The sequence below is a fragment of the Leuresthes tenuis genome, unplaced genomic scaffold (genome assembly GCF_036924035.1).
Source record: "Leuresthes tenuis unplaced genomic scaffold, fLeuTen1.0.hap1 SCAF_2, whole genome shotgun sequence".
Taxonomy (NCBI): Eukaryota; Metazoa; Chordata; class Actinopteri; order Atheriniformes; family Atherinopsidae; genus Leuresthes; species Leuresthes tenuis.
In genome coordinates this window covers 7,644,540-7,662,662 of record NW_027325356.1, presented here as the reverse complement: position 1 = coordinate 7,662,662, position 18,123 = coordinate 7,644,540, and positions in this window count along the sequence as shown.

The following is an 18,123-nucleotide window of genomic DNA, read 5'->3' as shown; positions in this document are numbered from 1 at the left end:
TTTAAAAGATAAAAAGAGTTTCAGTGAAGCTGAAACTCCTTCCCAAGAGATCCTGAATGAAAAATTTGGGCTGAAAGGTATCCTTTTCACTGAAAAGAGAGTGAAGAATATACAGGTTTTAAAGGGATTTTTTTTCTAAAGTGGGGTTGCATTAATAAGTAGTCAGTGTCTTATCTGCAACGGACGGCCGTCTGAGGGCTCTCTGTCTGGAGAAGCAGAAGATTTCCTGAGGGGCGAGCTAAAGCGAAAAGCCTCTTAGAATGAGGCCACCACATGAGCACATTTTTCACCATCTAAAACAACTAAAGCCTCAAACATTTAATAACAGTTTGAGTCAAAATCCAAAATAAAGTGTTTGTTTGAACTGTTTCTAAATTTTTTCTTCTTGTGAAAAAACAAACAAAAAGCTCTTCTGGTTGATTTGTTCCAAGAAGCTTTTAGCTTATTAGCTTATTTTTCTGTACTTAAACCATACCAATTATGAGTAACAGCAAAGTAGGAAAGTGGAAAAACTTTGAAAATATTGGATGCGATGTGATTTAAACTTTGGCTCTGCACATTAATGACTCCTGCCAAACATTACTTCAACTGACTGTTTGACATAATTGAAAATTTGGGCATGTCAGGATTTTTAAAGGCAAATAATTGACCTGTGACGATTTTGGAGCCTTCTGGTTGTTTTCATTTTGCAGTAAATGAGAAATTGGTATGTTTTGTGCTCTGGACCAATCATTACACATTCTGCAGTGAGGCTGTGCAGGTTACAGTTTGAATCTACACAATGTTCCCTGCATTTAATACTCTTAAAAAGATATATACTATAACATAATTTCAATGATGATGAAAACTGGTCATTTTGGAGAGACTGACAAACATTAGTGTTCACATCTACAGTCAAATCAGAATAGCTAATTAACTTAACATGGATGTCTTTGGACTTTGGACAGAAACTAGAGCGCTTGAAGAAAAAACAACGTGAGGACCTCGAAAACACACCAGCTCCAAAGAGAGGCCCCGACTGGCCATAAGGTTTCGAATAACTGCAACACGTTGCCTTCATTCTACATCAAAAAAGATAAAAAACTGCTAAAGCAAACAAGTTTATAGTAAATTTTTATAAATGTTTGCATGCTTCCAGTGCTTTAATGCTTTCTTATTCACCACAGAGTGATTTTGTATGGCAATAATATTTAAAAATAGAGTTTTGAGTTCAGACTGAATTTGCAAGGCACATCACTGCAGCTTAAATGCTTTCAAGTACTCTTCCTGTTTTCCCTTCACAATTTTATTTATCTATTAATTTATAGATAGACAGACACCCAATGATATATCCTCAAACAACCTTTATAATGTTAACCAACAACTACCAACAACTGCAGGTTCGTATATGATTTGATGTGCACTCAAGATAATAACTGCAATACTCCACATGACTGCAGTAAGCTTAGAGTGTAGTTTTTTATTTTGATTTGTAAAGAGGTTCTTGACCTGACTTGATTCTGGTATTTGCTGTGATTCCACCCAATTAAAATGTGACAGTCTTTGATGGAAATCATTTAACTGATTCAGTTCAATCAAGCTCAGACAGAGTTGCAAACACTCAATTGAGGAACCTTAGGGACATCAAAAGTGCTTCGTGGGTCAGTTAGTTTGTGGTTGTATGAATTGCAAATGGGTTTTGTTTGTCACTGGAATTAAAAGGGCCTTGAAGTTTCTGCAATATTATGAAAGATTTAGGACAATTTGTTAGTTTATTTTCTGCAGACAGTCAGGGACAAGTGTGGGTGGTGGTGGGTGGACATGTGGTGCAAAATGATTCTTATAATCTCGGGGTTCATTCTAAAATATGCATATATAACAGGCAAAAAAGATTAGATTTTGAGCGGTGACGCTGTAGCTCATATAATACTCACTTCATTTAAATTCTGAAGTAACCTCCAAGTTTTCCACTGTGCCCTGTGCTGCACTGTGTGGGAGTTAGCAGCAGCAAATACTGCAGCACACAGGGAGTTGCCTATTCCAGACTGAGAGAAAAATGAGTAAAAACATACACAAAAAAAAGAGTGGCGTTGTGTTGTTATTTCTGCAATGACATAGTTTGCACAAGTAGTTTTCACAGGTTTGGAATATGAAGAGCTGTTTATTGGCATATAAATTGAAATCTGTATTCTTACAGTATGAAGAAAAAACTACAAGAGAGAGCAGATATTCCTGATAAATTCAAATATCGAGTGTAAAACCTAAACTGACTGTGGCTGTTTGTGCTAATGCTGCCATCTTTGAAAACAATAAGATTAATCGTGAATGTTAGGTAGATGGACATTTTTCACAATGTTTGAGGTGAAAATGAAGAGATGAGTCAGACTCTACACAGAGAAAAATGGTAGAAGAATTGGTTTTAACTGAGACATGATTCACTGAATCATATTGAATCCGTTTGACAGTGGGTTGACAGTTGATATGAACCACAGAATCACTTGGACATATACAGCAGTGAATCACCCATATTGCATTGACGATTGTGTGTAAATCATCCTGTGTGATAGGGACAAGCATGAAAATCTCTAAACCCACACTGTGTCCAGAATGACATACCAAATCTAACTCAAGAGTGGTTTTTCAATCAAGTCTTGTCTTTAAAAGCTTACTTTTATTTGTTTTGTGTTTTGTAAAGTACATTCAGACCACATACACAGATTAGTAGGTTAGTTAATAGATAAGCAAAGGTGTGCTATAGTTTGTCCATAGAGTTAAAAATGATCTTTAAGCCACATGTGACATTTCAAATCAAAGTGCACTCAGATAGCTGAGACTGTAGCATGAAACATGCCTGCGGATTAGCCTCTATCTTGTTACTGATTCTGCTTGAAGTTGAGCACTGTGACTAAAACGACAAAGATCTCAAGTGCAAGACGATAATATACCTCTGCATTCTTTATATCCCCTGTATCTCGCCATCTGAGTTATATCTATTTATCAGTATTCCGTCCACACTCAAGCTGTTACCACAGCAACTGCAATAAATATCAGTGATTGGTGCCTTCACCAATAAAAATAGGCATGGTTTAAAATCTGACTTTAACAAAAGTTATATGGCTATGAGCTGTGTCATGACTTTTTTATATTAGCATTATTACTGAACAAAATATGAACATGTTTTTACCAAATAAGGGAGATTGTCAGAAATGGAGCAATATCAAAGAGCCCATATTATGCTCATTAACGGATCAAAATTCAGTTGGATGTCTACTAGAAGAGGCTTCGCTGCTTTAATGTAATGCTTTAAAAAAATTCTCATACTGTACTTTGTTGCAGCACTCAGGGTCAAATCAAATAGCCCTTTTTGCTCAAGAAGATTTTTTTAACTGGGTGAAATGACCTGGAAGTTTCTCAGTAGCAGCCATGACAAGAGATAAAATTTTTCATAAGCCAAAGGGAGAAGCTTCAGTGCTTCCATTATTACCTTCTTTAGCCAAAGGGAAACACTGGACCATCCTTTACAAAAGGAAATGAGACAATTCCATGCCACAGTTCCTTGTGATGCTTGATTACGTTCATACTGACTAGAATTAATGAAAAGGGCAGGAAGTTAGTATGAGCAGCCAGTGACATATATTAACTTTTGTGGCCTTTTCCTGTATAAATTGAACTATCAAACCTGAAAACAAAGTAATATCTTATGTTAAATCTCATTATATTTATGTGATAGAATGCATCCTACTCCGGCTTCCTCTAACCAATCAAAAACACGCATGTTAGGTTGATTGGTGATTCTAAATTGTTTGTAGGAATGAATATGAGTGTGCATGGTAGCTTCTCTTGTTTGTCTCTGTGATGGACTGTTGATTGATCCAGGATGTTCCCCGTCTCTCGCTCAGTGGCAGCTGGGGTAGGCTCCAAACCCCCAACAATCCTGAATTGGATTAAGTGTATCCTCCACAATCAACATGATAAGAAAGAAACTTTTTCCCCACCATCTTTCCTTCATCTCATGACAGTTTCCAGTGAGGTCAAGGAAAATTGCATAAAACTAAAACTCTCACTTTCAACATGATGTACTTTCTATATTATACTTTGAAGTAAATATTGGTTTATTAACTTTTTTTGGGTGTTGGGGTTGTAAATTCAAGCTTAAAACAAACCATTTTCACAACATCTCTCATAATGTTATGGGATTCTTGTCACTAATTTGTTCAGAATATCTTTAATTGTTAATTTCATCATGCTCGTTTAAGACTTTTATTCTCTTTGCACTTGTCTGTCTGACCTCGCCTGCTATGTGAAGCACGTTGTTACCATGGTGATTTGATAAGAACCGTGTAGGAAAATTAGCAGGCACCATGAGGAATTCACGTTAATAAGAAAATGATCAAAGGTTATTTTTCAAAATGTTGATGATCTATTGTTTTACCACCAGATTATGTGTACAGATCCTCAAGAAATGATGCATCTATAATGTAGTGACTTCTCATTTTTTTTACAAACGTGTCATTATTTTTAGACCACCCTGTGTGTCACATTTTTTAAGAAGAGAAGCTACTGTAGAAGGGGAAAAACAACCAGTCATTTTGTAGAGGCTGCCCACCCTCAATTTGATTCTGCCCATTGTTTCTTCCTGCTTTAACCAAAATGGTAGATTTACAAACTAAACAAAGGCACCGACTCTTCAACATTTACTTCAGCAGTTTAGTTTTATGCACACACAAAGGAACTTTTGTTACATGGGCAATTTGTGTCGACCATTAAAACTCCAATAACAACACACCTGAACAATAACACTGCTCCTGTAGCAGGCCTCTGTGAATTTCTCATCATTACCCGAGGCTATTTCAGTGTGTCTCTTGCGAACTCACGTCATCAGAGGACATCGTGTGAAGATGTGAACTGAAGAAAGTCAAGTTGGTATTTTGCAACCTCCTGAACTGTACATGTTCCTTTTACCTCAGAGAGGCTATTTTCCATGGCCAATCGATATTTGAACCTGCTATACTCTGAGAGGGATTTTACCCAACTTTGTCCTTCTCATTTCAGGTGAAGACTTCACAGAGCAGTGTCACAGCTTAGATTTAATGGGCTATGTACATCCATGCTGTGGGGTCAAGGGGCCAACAGGTGCTGAAGAGCAAGCCCAGCCTTGGGAGTTAGCTATTGTTTTTGTTGTGCTCAGCTTTTTCATTTCATATACCGCACTCACACCAGTACCACTAGTTTTTAATCTGGAAAGAGCAGATTTAAAATCAGTCGAGCTATTTTTGTACCACTTGTGAAGCGTTAAGTAACAGACAACAGCCATCAAATTAATGTTGTGGCAGGACTGTTTTGTCAACTTCACTGAGATGTGGTAAAAGGTGCAGTTTTTGATGAAAAGACAGATCTAATCAACAGCTAACCATGAAACTGATAATAAAGAAGATATTTAGTGGATTGTTTAGTATTTTATTTCTGCTCGCTAACTAAATAATAACGAAAGACAAGCATATATGTGCTTCTTAAAATGACCCAATATGCAAATACTTTTGACTGCAGAATTACTGTGCAGTACAATGCAATACTATGAAATAGGTTGAAAAAACGGGACTCTGGATAAGGTCACAGCATTCACTGTGTAGCCTGTATTATTGGATGGAGGAGGCAAGTTAGTGCTGAAAGTCTTAAAAGGAACCATGACTACCCTTTAATGAAGCTTATGCCTTTATTGCTGCAGAGCTGAGTTTGCAGCATGCAATTACACAAGAACACTTATAAGCCTCAGGAAAAGGTCACAGATGTTGTGACTCTGTGTAAAGAGCTTAAAAATAACCGTTGCACTTCTGACAAGCTAACATGAGTGTGTATACTGCAGCTTATAGTGCTAATTGAGATAAATCCACAGCCTAGAAACAAAATGTCTAAACTGTGTGATTTTGAGGAGCTACATACAATAATAAATAAGAATTTTTTTATTTAGGAATTTTGTCTGTATTAACACTAGCGTTTGGCTAGATTATCTAAAATAGATGACATCAGGTGTGAGTGGAATAATCATAGAGCTACAAATAAAACTCTTTGATTTGAGCTGTTTATCCTACCATTAAAAGACAGCACAATGGAGTTGTTGAGTGCCTCTAACTTTGCCACGTGGTCACTTTCTTTAGTGTGGGTGCATGCTTTCCACATGCTGTAAGCAATTTGTGTGGTAGCTGGCAAGACAGCTGAAACAGTGCGGTAATCTCTGGATCACACTGCTACATGAATGGTGGCTAAAGCTCTGTGAGTATCCTGACTGTGTGCCTGAGTGCCGGGCCACAGGAATGAGCCCATCCCCACCACTGTCTGCCTGTGAATGACACTGTTAATGCCCTCATAGTGCCTTTTTGAAGTTCTTCTTTACTCGCTAAATTACAGGCGGCAGTGCATACACTTCCTATAATTGCCCGATTCTTAATGGTGCTTCTGATATGCCAGCACAAAAATTGGTTACCTTCTGTGCACCACACTCCTTGGTCAAGTTTGCCACGTGAAGCTGGCAGCAACCATTAAAGTTCTAAATTAATTCTGGAACAAATTTCCTTGATCATAAAAACGGCAAAAATCAGGCTTTGTATTTCTGTCTAGTAAAAAATATTTTTTTATAAACTTAGATTTGGTCAGCTATCTAATTAAACTAGTAATGCATACTGTGAATACAGTACATATAATCCTTTAGGACTATTTAGAACCATCCATCCATGCATCTTCTGTTACTCATCTTGGATCAGGTCACAGGAGCAGCAGATCCCGAGACACAGCCGAGACACAGCCGAGACTCACTCTCCTGAACCACCTCCTCCAGCTTTTCTGGACCTACTTTCATCTCAAAGCTACTCAGTTTTAATATCCCCAGTTGGTCTTGGGTCTGCCATGAGGCCTCCTTACAGTGGAACATGCCTGAAACACTCCAAGAAGACATCTGGAAGGCATCCACACCGGTGTCAATCCACCTCTTCTGTGTCATTTCAATGCATGTCACTCGCAACCCAGAGTAGACAAGCCACCCTTCTCTAACTTGGAGTTTATTCTTATCCCGGCTGTTTCATATTCGACTACAAATGGCTTTAGTACATGTTTGAAGTGTCTGCTCGATGAAGCCAATGGGACAAAATAATTTGCAAAACACAGAGATGCAATTCTAACACAGCCAAACAGAAAACCCTCCAGCCCTGGCTGTCATCAGAAATTCTGTCAATAAAGATTATGAACAGAACCAGTGATGAAGGGCAGCCCTGGTTGAGTCCAACACACAACGTGAACAAGTTTGAAAAACTGCCATCAATGTGAATAAAGCTCTCACACCAGCTGTACAAGGACCAACTGGCACGCAACCAAGAGCCTGTTACCCTATTCTGACAGAGCACCTCATAAAGGACACAATAGTAATAATTTTCCAAGTCCACAAAACACACAAAGACTGGTTGGGCAAACTCCCGTACACCCTCCAGTATAAAGTGAGGGTAAAGAGCTGTTCAAGTGTTCCATGACTAGGATGAAAACCACATTGGTCTTTTGAATTTGAGGTTTGACAATCGACCAAACACGTTTCTCTGGGAACTGAGGAACAGTATCTAGAATTGATTTAGATGATCAACTGAATGTGAAGAAATAATAGCCACATATTCTTATATGTTGCACAGACATTTACCATAGACTTACTTGAAAAGATAAACATAGCTGCTGTGACGTCCACCCATAGGTTTCTTTGGATTTCTGTTTTGTAGCCTTTCCTGTGCCATTTACATATAGCTGTGCCCATGTTGAGTTGTTCGAACCGGATGACATGTACAAGACATTGATCTAACTGAGAACCAGAGGACTCTGTGGACCTCCATAGGTGAGAGGCCATGGTGCTCATCTTTACCTAAAGGCAGCAACATTATTAATAATGTTCAGCTTTAAAACTTAGTTCAATTCAAACGAACTCGTTACAAAAAAATAAAAAAATCACAGTTACATCTGCTATGCATCTGTTGTAAAGTTGGGTACTTTAACTTGGGGTCAAATGGGATAGAATCAGCTTTTTAAAAACAGCTCCATTAACAAAATCAATGGATTGTTTTTCAGGTGTCCATTATGTGCTGTGTAAATCTTGAGATAATACTCTACATGACCCTGGGAACATCAAAGCCTGTGAACGGAGGATCCCAGTGCATTGAGGGTGGAACATGGGATCTAGTGAACACAGGAATGACCCCCTACAAGATGAAAGTTCCAGTTGTCATTGTGACTTTTATTTAAAATAAGAGTATAGCTTTTATCTCTGCAAGTCCATTGTAATTTAATGATGCAGTCCTTGGCCTTGGAAGAACTCAACAGTGACTACTGCAGATACTTGGCTGGTTAATCAGACAGGCTTATTATTACAGACTATCTTGTAGCCTATGAAGTATGTATTTAACGCTAGTTTTGGAAAGACTAGAACATAATCAAAACAATGATTTAACCTCTTTAAATAACAAATATCAGTTTAACTTCAGTGGAAGTTTCACAGGCCTACCAAGCTTGTTTTTAAATTCTGAGCCTTTGACTTGACAGTTGCTGTTCAGGGGGGTGTTTGGCAGATTGTCATAGAAGCATTTACTTTGTCATCCTATAGTTACATAAGATCTTAGCTGGGTGAAGAATTTAACCCTACATTTGTGTTACATTTGGAATGTGGTCATTTGGTTGTTGAATATTAAACTTTAGCATCTTTGTTGCAGCTCCACAGAGCTTTCTCAGGATGCTGCCACCACGCTCACACTTTATTAAAGTAATTTTTATCCAGCAATTTTATTTTAAGCTTCTTATTTCATTCTTGATTTTGTTTAATGTGCTTCACACTTTGTCTTTTTGTATGTCATGGCCTGGTTTATTGAAAATGCGGTTTCTGGTTTTAGTCCAAAGCTTTTTCCATTACTTTTTAATTTAGGGAGCGGATTTCCTGAGTATCATAAAGAACTCATTAGAAAATACCTTTTTTATCCATGACTGTAAACACATTTTGTGAGCCAAAAGTCTTTAGTCATATAGTGCACAGTGAATGATGTGGACCGTGATCTCCAAGGTAACCTAAAGAAAGAGCATATGAGGTAATTTTTGTGGTTCTGGGTGTCATGAAACAAAATGTTTCCATTCAGCTCTCCTGCAACGAACTAGAAGAGTTGCTGCATCTGCAGTTCTTTCCAGTCACAGAATAAGTGAATGACTCCAGATTCTTGAATGAAACCAGGCCTCTGAGACATTTCCTGGGCACATTAGGTGATAGCTGAGCATGTCAAAAGGACATTTATGAAGAATGATCTAATCAGCTGGCAAATATTACTTGAAGTGAACAATGAGGTACTATAGAGGAAGATCAAAGATAGTGGTAAGGTTTGCCAGTGGCCTTTTTGTTCCATATTATAGTAAATCTACAAAAACTGGCGACAGTTTTGATTCTCTCTGGTTTATACCAGCTATTAAATGCTGATTTGGCCTCAAACGTACAAAAATTCTGGACATCAAAAATGCTGCTTGGAGGGAAGTGAAATATTTTCCCCAACAATCCAGCAGTTAATTTTGTAGTGGGTAAACTTACTGAACCACATGCTTTAACAAGGTTTCTTTAATATTCTAAGTTTATATCAATAAACATATTAAAGTGTTGATTAGAAAGAAAGAAAAACATACAACGTGAACTTCCTTGAACCCCTTTAAATAGGAAATAAGAATACAAAGCTGAGATATGCAGTTCTCAAAAAAACAGCATCGTATTGATAGTAGAACAGAGAAAACACAAAATGTTGAATGTGAGACATTTTAGCATTTCATAAAAACTGTTAGCTCATTTTGAATTTTATGGCAGCAACATGTCCAAGAAAAAAAAGTCGGGACAGGGCTGTGTTTACCACCGAAGAGCATTCACTCTTCTTTTCGCAACAGTCTGTAAACATCTGGGAACTGAGGAGACCAGCTGCTGGACCTTTGGGGGAGGAATGTTGGCCCATTCTTATGTAACATAGGAATCTAGCTGCTAAACAGTCCTAGGTCTTCTTTGTTGTATTTTCCATTTCATGATGTGTCAAATATTTTTTGATAGCACTTGGACTCTTCTTCTACAATTCATGCTGTTGTATGATGATGTATGATGATGATTGCCAAAAAGAATTTTTGAAGTGTTGATTCATCTGACCACAGAGCAGTTTTCCGCTCTGCCTTGGTCGCTTTTAAATTAGCTTTGGCCCAGAGAAGACGGTGGATCATGTTCACATGTGGCTTCTTTGCATGGCAAACCTGCATTTGTGGATGGCCCGGTGAACTGATTTCACAGACAGTGATTTCTGGAAGTGTTCCTGAGCCCACACAATGATTTCTATGAGCCCTTAGAGTCTCTTGCACACAGAGATGTCTCCTGATTATCTGAATCTTTTAATTATATCACAAGTTTGTACTGTGAAATATTAGTATTACTAATAAGTCTTTGCAATACATGCAAAAGAATAAAATGGTCCATTTTTTGGAGATGCAGATTTTTGTAGACTGAGTATCCACTTGGCCTCTCTAATGTGCTCTAAGAAGCTTTTTATACCCAATCATGCCACTGACCTGTGGTCAATTAACCTAATTAGTTGCAACATGTTCCTTCAGCTGTTTCTTGAGTACCACTTACTTTTCCAGCCGTCCAGGTGTTGCTGCTATCAAATTCAAGGTGCGCCAACATTTGATGTGTTTTCTATGGTCTAGTCTGGATTAGAATATCGTTTTTTGAGATTTGCAAATCACTGCATTCAACTTTTTTGGAATTAGGTTTTATTGCACTTTTTTTTTTTATTGAATTTGTGATACTGCTGAATTGACACAGTCATGTGTAATTGGCTCTGGAAATATGTTTTCCTCAAGGCTGTCTGATTAGATCTACATTTCCTTGCCTTTTTACCTGCAGAAAATATTCTAATGAATTATGCTCCCTTTTAAATAGGCATAAAGACTTTTATTTCAGAGTGTTACAAACCTCATCTTTATTTCCGTCTGAAACTTGCTTTGGGACACCATTCTGGGGGTAATTGCATTTAGCACATCAATACAGTTTTTCATGTTTCCAGTCATGCTAATTACATCTTAAGCTGTATTAATAATAGTCAAATGCCAGAAGAAATGTGCTGCAATATCACACCAAATCAGATTTTTGGTTTGGTTTGGAAAGCAAAAGATGTCGCAATGCTGAATCCAGGTAGTTGACACCAAGATAAACAGTCCCGTCTCATTGGAAGAAACGCCTGCACATTGACAGCAGAGGTATAAAGATGAAAAAAGTTGTAAAATTTTTTAATCATGATTGATGTCAGATTTTTTTTATTCTTACTTACCTGATTGTGGGGCAGACAATGCTTTTTTTTCTGCCTGACAACATATATACAGTATATATATATGTATATTAATTTATTTTGTTGTTGTTGCGCAGACAGGAACAAAGATTTGTGTGAAAACTATCTCATGGAAACCATCAAGGATATCATCCAAATGAACTACTTCCAGTACAGATTTGATAATCTGAGCATCCAAGAAATGTGAAAGGAACAATGGATTTTAACCACTTTTAACCAAGATTTCTGTGATGTATTGTTGCTATTTCTGCGCCTGCTTCTTTTATTCGTCTCACTGCCTGTGTGAGTCTGCATTTCAGGGCGGCAGATGTTTCAGCACATGACTGAATGGTGATGTCATCTGTGGTAGAGGCCTCACTTTGTGTGCTTTGTTCCAACGGGGGCCTAGCACCCACGTCGAAGACACAGGATGTATATGCAGTTCTAGTTATTATTAGAAATCTTTACAGAGCTTTACTAAATGCCTACTGCCAGGCTCACGTAGTAGACATAGTATTGAGGAACACATTCAGTACTTTAATGGTTTCAATTATTGCAGATTATCTGGAGAGCACCCAAGATTTTCTATCAAAAGTGAACAAATCTTCTCAAATGTTCTTGATTTTGAGTGGATAAAAGACGCATATCATGCAGTGGCATTCTAACTGTTGCAAACATCCTGTCCCACCTTATGTGAGATGTGTTTTATTGGACTGGGATCTGGGACTTTGCAGGTAACTGGAGTACACTAAACACACTGTAAATTTCCTACAGGCATTTAGATAATGATGACATGCGCTCATGTAAAGAAGCACAAGGCAGTGAAGCAGCTGCACAAAAAGATATCTGTCATAACTGTAATTTGCGTCATCTTTCCGCACACAGGAAACTGACCGATCTGTCATGCAGCGTGGACTGCATCGCCTTCATGTCTCAAACACTCAACTCAGCAAACAGAGGTGAAATCTGTTATCAACATCTTCAGTTGGAACTGTGAAATCACAAGTGAGAACAGTATGATAGCTGATCTACCTGGTTGTTTCATGTTTGAATGTTTTTTTTTTCAGTTGTGTGCATGGCATACTTTCCCATGTTTTCTGGTTTGTCTGTAGTACTGACATTATGTATCATCACACTGAACATCACCAAAAGCTCAAAAAAGACATATACTAATATATCTTTAATATTCTTGTGTAGTGGTCAGTCTTTACAGTCGTTTCAAACTCTTGCTCACAAGATTTCTTTTCTACAACCTTTTTAGCCTCATGTCACAGTTTAGGATTTCCTTGAATGATCAGATTCTCCAGGCAGTGCATGCCCATAGAAGTTAAGGCATGCACATTATCCACCGCTAGTATTTCAAGTTGGAAGTTATTGCAAGGAACGAGTGATTAGTTACTATTTTTCTAATATGTTTTTGCTACAGGAAAATTTTCAAGAAAATTTGTTGCTAGTTGTGACGATGAATTAACCCTTTTCAGCTTCCCAGAGACCAGTGAGTGCACTTTTTCATTTTCTTTGACAGATTAACGGTACATTTGTGTTGATACATTTGCAACAAGACAACTGAAGGGATCTATTTGTTGCTTTTACAAGTGGCCAGAAACAAGGATTTACTCACACAAGCATATGCACAGATGCAGGTACAGAGAAGATTTACCAAACAGAGATGTCCTGCTGTATATTTGTTCAAGTGGTGCTCATTGTGCTGCTCACTCTCACATTCAAGATCTGGTTGCATGTTTCTGGTCGCAAGTTTTTTCCTGTTTATGTGTTGTCATAGCTTATCAGCCAGCAAATGGAGCAGTGCTCCAGACTCACAATCATCCCTTTCCCCTCTCCCTCACCAAACCTCCGGGAATTTGACTTTAGCCTGATCCTCTGATTCTCAGGAGGAGGCTTCCCCTCAGAAAACTTAATTCAACATTTGACTATGACTATGAGGTCCAAAACAAACCAACATTAGATAAAATATACCCACAAACAAAGTTGTTGTGTTATGTTTATTGTCATAATTTAAATGTGTTAAATGTTATGTTTACTTTGTTGTGGTTTTCTAAATTTAAAAAGTTGTAATTGCAACTATTCAGTGACCACTTTTTTATTTTTATATTAAAGACTGAGATTAGAGATCACTTTGGTGCTAATGGGTAAGAAATATTTTTTTTTTAGAGTTTTATGCAATTTGTCAAAGCGTAAACTTGAGCAAGCCATTGTGGAATTGAAAAGCTCTTCCTGTCATCATCATTATCATCATCATCATTGTCATTCTCATTAAGATGGATATCTGCAGCCAGGTGAAGGTGCTGGGTGATGCTGACATCTGGTGGTCAGAAGGGCAGCAGCAACATTTCAGCTCTCCTTAAAGGGAAGTCAATCACAGAAGTTACTACATTTTATTTATATTCAGGCAGTCTTGGATTCCCATGACCTGTTAAAAAGGCTAGTCAGGCTTACAAGGAAAACTTGCGTCAATTCAGCCGTGTTTTCTCCGTGTTTGCATTATTAAGGTGGTAGTTATTATCAAATTTACAGCTCCCACTGGTCATCCCAAAGACAGATGAAAACTTATTTTTTTACTTAATTTGCTGTCATGATAGGATCCAGTCAGATCACAATGAAATCAAACAGAAATGCGCACAACTGTCTTACAGTTTGTTATAATAATTAAGCATTCATCTGAGAAACATGTTTTTTCTGTTGTAAGGAGGATGGTTGACATGGTCATGTGTTTCTTTTTATTCAGTATCCCGACATCATCACACAATTCTGTAAAAAAAACTTTTTTAATCACTCTGCCATAATTAGTTTTCAGATTGAAAATTGAAAACAAAGTGATCTATGAACACTATGAATATTCTTGACTCAGTTTCTACTTTGTTGATCATCTTGATTCTGATCGTTTCTGTGATGTGTTGCTTTAACCAGTCTTTGAGGCTTTTTTCACGTCACATCAAACTCATAACAGTGACAGAAAGCATCCTCAGTTCTGAACTGTTCTCAACTGTCTTGCGTATGTTCTTGATAATTATTTTTCTGATTTAGTATTCAACATGTGCTTGCACTAAACAGTCATTAAGAAAGATAAACAACAAGCCACTTGGGAAAAATCTCTTGATATATTGACTTGGGGATTTTGAAGTGGTGGTTGGCGCACTGGTGATCATTATTTTTGCTTTTGAGAAATTAATCTCAGTGTCCCAAGAGAAAATTGAGGATAATAAACTGCCACTTGAAATAGATGTTTTGAAGCTACTGTCACTCAAAGCTTGAGAGGACTTATGACTCAAATATCACATGACAACACAAAGGCCTTTTGACTTTATGTGTGTGTTTGTTACAATGGAACATATATGTTTGCTTCCTCTAATGCACAGCCACATATGTGATCAGGGTTTAGTTCCCCAAGAAGATGGAAAGCAGAAAAGAAACTTCTGTGGTAACCCTGCTTTACTTTTCACATGTTTTTTCCTTTTTCAATTAACAGTTGACCGAAGTAAGAAGGTCAGCGTGTTGTGACTTACACACAAATAATTATCACCCAACTTTGTGGCTCTGTGACCTTTTAGCTGATTGTTATTTTACAGCAGATGTACTCGGTAGTTAAATCTCAGCAGCAACTGCCGACTTTCAGGAAACAAACTGTTAAAACTATTTCTTATTTTGCAGTGCAACAAAAACAAGTTCACAACATATGTTTTCCTCACTGGACTTAGAGGTCAAACCAGAGAGAAAATAAACACTGTCTGTCAGGTGGACAGAAACACAATTCGATAAATTCCAATGTTGATAATGCTTAAAGTAACAACAACATGTACTTCCACAACACAAAGTACAATAGATGGCATGATAAAGAAAAGACAAACCTGGAAAAGACAAAGCCTTAGCCTTAGGGAAAATCTGACACACATCAATGCTGAAACAATGACGTGGCTGGTTGCAAGGAAGAGAAACAGGTTTTGCTCCACTTTTATCGGTTTCTTGTATGGTTGGCCATCAGCCAGGAGAAGTCAGCGTTATCCTTGGTCGTCCGGTTATGTATTCGTTTACATTCAGGCTGGCAGACACATCCGTCACGCACCCTGCCCAAATATTAGCACTGATGACAGAGCTCACTTTATACTGACAATGGATAATCATAAATAATAATTTTTTTTTTTTAAAGATGCTTATATGATTATTGCTAATGTTGCATTTTTAATGAATTATTAAAGCCCTTCCGCTTGTTCTTTGGCTTAGAGGACAGCTTTGTTTTAAAACCTCCATGTTCATTTTTAAACTAATATTTGAGTCAGCTACTAAATGTGTGTGTTAAGATATGTCTGTGTAATGGAATAGTTTTAAGGAAAGCAAGAAAGAGGATCTAAATGCAAACAAATCGAGGAAGCAGAAACTGTGTTGGTGCTTTACGTGAAAATTCAAAAACAGGCTCTTGGGTTGCTTGGCTGATAAGCTGGAGGAAGGTCAACAAGAGGCATCAGGATTACCTGAGCCTGGATCCAGCGTATCTCAGGAAATGGAAAGCACTGGCAGGGAAGTTGATTTGTATATACACAAGGGTGGGGAAATGGCAGCATGTGAGGTGGACATGGTTGATCAGGTCACTTTTGCAGGGAAAGAATCATACATGAAAGACAAAAAGAGGAGTCAGAGTGGTACTGTGACAAAAAGCCTCAATAGATCTGCAATGTCCATCTCCAAACGGGACAGATTTTATGTATCTATTAATAGCACCTTTCATTCAACCTGTCCAAGGTGGGACTGCTTGAGCCTTTATTCCACCGGCTTATTTGTAATAGCCTTAGAAACATTCAAGCCTTGCTCTATAGCAAAGGTTTGATTTTGTCAGCTCTGAGACATGTTAGCTCAACAGGAATGAAAACAATGATTCTTATTTTCACATGATTGTACACTAAAAGAACAATAGCTATCATATTTTATTCCTGGCAGTTTCACTCTGGAAGTGTAAGAAGAAATGCTTGCTGCCATTTTCTTAAACATAATGGAAACAGAAGATCCTGTAGACTGTGCCCACATATAGTATGAAATATAAGGACAAAGCCATCATAAAGCCACTCACTGGTTTGTGAACTTTTTTGAAGCCACAAGTTCAGAGCTCATCTTGGTCTTCTGAAACCTGAAACAAGATTTATCAACCAACACACAGCCACAATGCTGTTGCTTTATCACCTATACTTTGCTTTAAATGTGCGTATGATGCACAAAATAGACTTTCATTCTTTATTGAAGATGACACAATACTGGTGATAAATAAAACATATCTCATAAAGAAAAATTAGGAAGATACATCCTTCTTAATACAGTTTATGTACTGAAAATTTCTTTCAGACCAAACCAGAGCATATATAACTATAAATGAGCATATAGGGAGGTGATTTGTAATGCCACAAATAAAATATCACAGATAATCAAAATAAGATTGAAAGGATCACACAGACAAGTAGTGGGAAAACGGGGTTAGGAAAAAGCAACATGATCCTGATTTAGAATAAGACAAAAAGAAAAGAAAAAAAAGAGGCAATTAGATGCAGACAAACTCAGACAAAGTGCACAAAGAGAACAAAATCCAGCAGAGAGCGGGTGTTGAACCGGTGGTACTGTACATACTGAGGGAAGTAATGAGCAGAGTGGAAGTGGTTGAGTGTTTGGGGAATTGAAGATCAGGTGATGCAACTGGTGTGAAAGTGGGAAGGTGAGAGAAACATGCCAAGAGGGTCATGGAGAGGAAAAAGATCAAACGACAGATACAATGCATGGCATAATAAATTCTGATGTATTTTTTTGTGACGCCTGCAAGTACAATTATACACAACTGTTTGCAAAAATGCCAGCCACAACACCTTCATTTAATGATGATATAATATGTATGAACTGTATATTTGTTTAGGAACATGTTTAGGAACTCTATCATCCTTTATGTCAAAAATTGTGTAAAGGAGACATGTGTTTAGGTTCTCATCCAAATGGCATTTTAAGGTTGGATAAGTGTGTCCTACCTTAAGCTGTGCAGGGAGTAACTTTGCTATTGGCCACACTCAAGTTAAGCTGTTTATATGTACCGTTAACACCCTGAAAACAAGTCTCTTAGCGTCCATTAATGAATCAGATTATTTTTGTGCTTCCTGAGGGGTTCACCTGCCCACAAACACAGCACTTCACCAAAGAAAAAAAAAACAATCCGTCTGCTTTGTAATTAAAAAAATTTTATTGTGTCCAAGAAGGCAAAATATCTCAGGTCTCATAAAGTCGTTTGTTAAGAAAACTAAATAATGTGCCCTTTTGTGTAGACAATTATCTATCTTTCACTGACTCCTTAACAGATGTTGCTTTTCAGTTGTTAAAAATAGTTAAAAAGAAAAAAAAGATCCAAGAAATGTTGAGAAGGACTCATAAAGCTTTTATTGGCTATTCACAATAAAAAGTTAATAAGCTTCCAGTGCATTTTAACCCGAGTCTCACATGATGGCCATGAGACTGGCATGGCTTGGATTCAGAATATAGAAGAATAAAGGCATTCAAGCTATTCCTGAAGTGACATGAAACAGGAAATGCTAGAATGTGTACAGTGCACATCTAAGGGCCAAACTTGAAAGATAACAAGGCCGAGCCATTAAGCTTTCCCTTATGCCTTCTGGGTCTCACTGCTTTCTGCCAGACACAAACCTGAGGAAGATAATTCAACTCTGACAGTGAAGCTACCTCAGTGCTGCCGAAATACACCCACAGCAACACACATATGTCACAAGCTCTTTGTGGGGTTAAAGAG